The sequence below is a fragment of the Somniosus microcephalus genome, unplaced genomic scaffold (genome assembly GCF_052327205.1).
Source record: "Somniosus microcephalus isolate GS21.2 unplaced genomic scaffold, FLI_Smic_1.0 unresolved_chr4, whole genome shotgun sequence".
In the NCBI taxonomy this organism is placed as follows: domain Eukaryota; kingdom Metazoa; phylum Chordata; class Chondrichthyes; order Squaliformes; family Somniosidae; genus Somniosus; species Somniosus microcephalus.
In genome coordinates, this window is record NW_028225182.1 from 12,716,343 (window position 1) to 12,721,497 (window position 5,155).

The window sequence follows — 5,155 nt, forward strand, 5'->3', positions numbered from 1 at the left end:
CTGAAAACGCTTGGCAAAGACTGCAAGTGCCAAGATGTAAAAGCCGCAGTGTACACTAACGAGCTTGTTCGTGATGCCTTTATCACAGGCCTCAGCTCCACTTACATCCGGCAGAGACTACTGGAAAAAACGGGATTGGACCTGAAACAGGCTGTGGCCCAGAGAAACTTGGGCGCCTACTCTTCAGCCCGCGCTGCCCACGCCACCACGTGTGCACCAAGGGCGCCGCCATCTTGGAAGGCATCTTCCCCGCCCGGCAGCCCGACACCGTCGGGGCCCCGCTCTCCCCCCAGAAGCCCTACGACAGCCGCGACGTGTCGGGGCACCAACTGCTACTTCTGCGGGCAGCCGAAGCACACCAGAAACCTGTGCCCGGTGAAAGGCACCACCTGCTTTAAGTGCGGTAAGAAGGGGCACTTCAGGAAGGTGTGCAGAGGAAACCCCGCTGGAAAACCCGCCACCGCTGCGTGTGCGCCGTGGGAGCGGCCCGACCTCGTGGGGTCCGCCATCTTGTGAGCAGACAGCGTGGACGCCATCTTGTCTCGATCAGGGCCCTACAGTGGCATCGGTCAAAGTGGACCAGACCAGACCGCACCCGCTATCCAAATCAATGGTGGACATCGAGGTAAACGGGTGCGGGGTTAAATGTTTAATTGACAGTGGAAGCACGGAGAGTTTTATCCACCCTGAACTAGCACAACTCTCTCTAATGGTGGTCCCTGCTCGGGGCACCATCTCTATGGCTGATAAAACCCAGACATCGACCATTATGGGTTACTGCGCGGTACAATTGTCCGTTAACGGAACTGTATACGATAATTTTAAATTACTAATCATGAAGAGTCTATGTGCGAGCGTGATCTTGGGCCTGGATTTCCAGTGCCACCACCAAAGCATCACGCTCAATTACGGTGGGTCCCAGCCGCCCCTCACAGTGTGCGGTCTGGCTACCCTGAAGGTAAAGCCGCTTTCGCTATTCGCGAACCTTACTCCCAACTGCCGGCCAATAGCGACCAAAAGCAGGAGGTACAGCTGGGGGGACAGGCAGTTCATCGTGACGGAGGTGGACAGGCTGCTGAGGGAGCGCGTTATTGAACATAGCAACAGCCCGTGGCGTGCCCAAGTGGTGGTGGTGAGGGGTAGCGGGAAGAAACGGATGGTGATCGACTATAGCCAAACGATCAACATATACACCCAACTAGACACCTACCCGCTACCCCGCATATCAGAAATGGTGAACCAAATTGCCCAATACCGGGTGTTCTCCACCATCGACCTCAAGTCAGCGTACCACCAGCTCCCTATCAGACCAGAGGACCGCCCGTACACCGCCTTCGAGGCGAACGGACGCCTCTACCAATTCCTCAGAGTCCCCTTTGGGGTGACGAATGGGGTCTCGGTCTTCCAGAGGGAGATGGACCGCATGGTCGATGACCACCACTTGCAGGCAACCTTCCCCTACCTCGACAACGTCACCATCTGTGGTCACAACCAGCAGGATCACGACTCGAACCTCGAGAGGTTCCTGAAAACTGCACAAAAACGCAACCTCACTTACAACGAGGACAAGTGCATTTTCAACACCACGCACCTCTGCATACTAGGCAGCGTGGTGGAGAATGGGGAAATCGGACCGGACCCCGACCGACTGCGCCCCCTACGGGAGCTGCCCCTGCCCAACACTCCCAAAGCCCTGAAAAGGTGCCTGGGGTTATTTTCTTATTATGCCCAATGGGTCCCCAACTACTCCAACAAAGCCCGCCCCCTCTTGAAAGCATCCTCTTTTCCGCTCTCTGCTGAGGCCCATGCCACCTTCAAAAGCATTAAGCGGGATATTGAGTGGGCCACGCTACAGGCAGTGGACGAGAACACTCCCTTTCAAGTGGAAAGTGATGCGTCTGACTTTGCCTTGGTGGCCACCCTCAACCAGGTGGGGCGGCCCATAGCTTTCTTCTCGAGGACCCTCCAAGGGCCCGAGATCAGACACTCCTCCGTGGAAAAGGAGGCCCAAGCCATCGTGGAGGCAGTGCGCCACTGGCGCCACTACCTAGCCGGCAAACGCTTCACCCTACTTACCGACCAGCGGTCGGTAGCATTTATGTTTAATAATAAACAGAAGGGGAAGATTAAAAATGATAAGATTCTCAGGTGGCGGATCGAGCTCTCCACCTTCAAGTATGACATCATTTACCGGCCAGGGGCCCTTAACGAATCCCCCGACGCCCTCTCACGAGGGATGTGTACCAGCGCCACCGGGGATCGGCTACAGACCATCCACAATGACCTCTGCCACCCAGGGGTCACACGGCTGTTCCACTTCATAAAGTCCCGCAACTTACCCTACTCGATTGAGGAAGTTCGGTCTCTGACCAGGAACTGTCGCACTTGCGCTGAATGCAAGCCTCGGTTCTAACACCCAGACAGAGCCCACTTAATCAAAGCTACACGGCCCTTTGAGCAGCTCAGCTTAGATTTCAAGGGCCCCCTCCCGTCAGTCGACCGCAGTGTTTACTTCCTGAACATTGTGGACGAATACTCCCGTTTCCCATTCGCCTTCCCCTGCCCAGACATGACCAGCGCCACGGTCATTAAGTGCCTCAACAGCCTGTTCTGCCTGTTCGGTATGCCGAGCTACATCCATACGGATAGGGGGGCGTCCTTCATGAGTGAAGAGCTACGCCAGTACATGCTGTCCAGGGGGATCGCCACGAGCCGTACCACCAGCTACAACCCCCAGGGTAACGGCCAGGAGGAGCGAGAGAACGGGACAGTATAGAAAGCAGTCACTCTAGCTCTAAGGACCAAGGGCCTCCCTATCTCCCGCTGGCAGGAAGTCCTCCCAGATGTGCTCCATTCGATACAGTCGCTATTGTGTACTGCCACTAATGCCACGCCTCATGAACGAATGTTTGTCTTTCCACGGAAATCCACCTCAGGCGTATCCATGCCATCATGGCTCTCCACCCCAGGTCTGGTGTTTGTACGAAGGCATGTGAGGGGCCACAAGATGGACCCTCTCGTGGAGTCAGTGTACCTACTCCACGCCAACCCCCAATACGCGTATGTCCGGCACGCCGACGGAAGGGATGACACCGTGTCCATAAAAGATGTCGCCCCAGCCGGTAATGACAACAACCACGACAACAACAGCAACAACGATCACAGCAACTCTTACCCACCCACTATCGTTTCATCACCCCCGGAAGAACATCGACCAACGGTGCCCCCACCAACTACCCCTTCAACAACCCTGGCGGCACCACCGGCAGAGACCCAGGAGGCCACCGATGACACCCAGCCGACACCCGCGGCACCACAACAGCAATGTCGGTCACAGAGGACTATCAAACCCCCGAACAGACTAAATCTGTAGAAGGGGTGAATGTGATGAAATATGCCATTCATCAGGCACTCTGTATTCTCTGTGTTTGAGTGTGCCTGTGACTGTGACAAGCAGGGGAGTTTAGTTTCAGTTTCATTTCCTTACCTGTATTGTATTGTGTGTAGGGCTCCGCCCATACCTGGCCCCTACTTAAGCAGGCCCCAGTGTGTCTTACAGGCAGTACAGCAGATCTCTGGATGAGAGACACTTCTCCACTGTGTATTACTTTCTGAGTTAATAAAAGCCTTGCTTTGCTCCGTTAACGTTGAGTCTCGGATTCATTGAGGCACATCATGAAGGAACAAGGCTGAGGGGCTGAATGGCCCCCTCATGTTCCTATTATTCAGTCACCATTAATAAAATGTTACGGAATGGCTTTCTCGGATCCCAATGGATGATCTCATACTCACCGACATTGTACCCAGTGCTGCAGTATATCCCATGATCTTGCAGCCAAAATACACATTTTGAAAACCTGGAAAAGGTTAACGCACCTTCACTGGGTGGGTGCGAACCACCAACTTTTCGGCTAATAACAGAACATGCTAATCGATTGCGCCACAGAGACTGGCGGAAAAATCGATTACAACATATACTAAAGCCGGAGTTTACGAGATAAAACCTCAGGTCACAGAGAGCAAGATAGCAACTGTCCAGACTCTGTTTACTTGTGCAAATTAAAGAAATGTAACCTTCATTGTTGGAGGGACTGAGGTTGTTATTTCAATGTTTTCAGCTGATTTCACAGGCGATCCCCAGCTCTGAATCCCCCAGCAGAGAATTCAAGGAGAGTTTGATATAAATGAGATTCAACATTAGTATCCGAACATTACTCCTTGATTCGGGACTCTGATCTCTCTCCAGCATGTCGCTGCTGAAGATTGAATTTGACATAATTTCACCTTGTCTCGTGATCAGTGCGGCTCAGTGAGACTTCGGCCGTCTCTCCCTTCACAACCCATCAGTGTGGAGAAAAGAACAGGGAATTTTACACATGTGTTGTGTTCTGTAACTTTATTTGAACATTTCAGTGCATTTCACGCTGTGTACAACACGGTGAGGTCCCCCCTGGTGTGTCAGCTTTGTATTTTTATCAACACCCCAGCTTTACATTAACACAACCTGAGCTCCTAGATCTGGTCGGGTCACATTGGCCGAAGTGAGGAATGAGTGAGAGGGGCAATTCCTCCCGGGGTTAGAAAATCCTCCGAAAGAATGACAGAATATTTAATTTGCTGTGAAGCCGAAATAGCTCAGTTGGGAAAGCGTTTTAAAGGTCCCTGTTTCAATCCCGGGTTTCGGCAGGTTTTAATTATATTTTCCTCCTTCACTTTAAGAGGAGCGAATCAGAGCAAGTTTTCCACTCCTGAACAGGCGTCTCCCAAAGGAATGGGAGTAAAACCGTATCGGACCCGCAAGATCCCGCTCCAACCGATTGCTGCCGGTTCGAATCCAGCCAGGGTCCCCCCAACTGTTTTTATACCGGGACTGAGGGAGGAACTGTTCAGCGATGGTGCGATAATAATTTTTAGAATGAGGTTTGTTAGATTAAAGAGCTCTTTTACTGTTACTTTCGATTTAAACTCTGCCCAGTTGTATATAGGAACAATGTCTATGCGATGTGGTCTGTTCAATGTTTGTGCAGTAACTCGGTCACCCAGTGTGAGCCTGAAAGACAATCTCCCAGCCTGGGTTCGGGCCTGCCCAATGGGTAAATTGTGACCGGTTAGCTCAGTTGGTGAGAAAGTGTGCTAATAACGTCAAGGTCGTGGG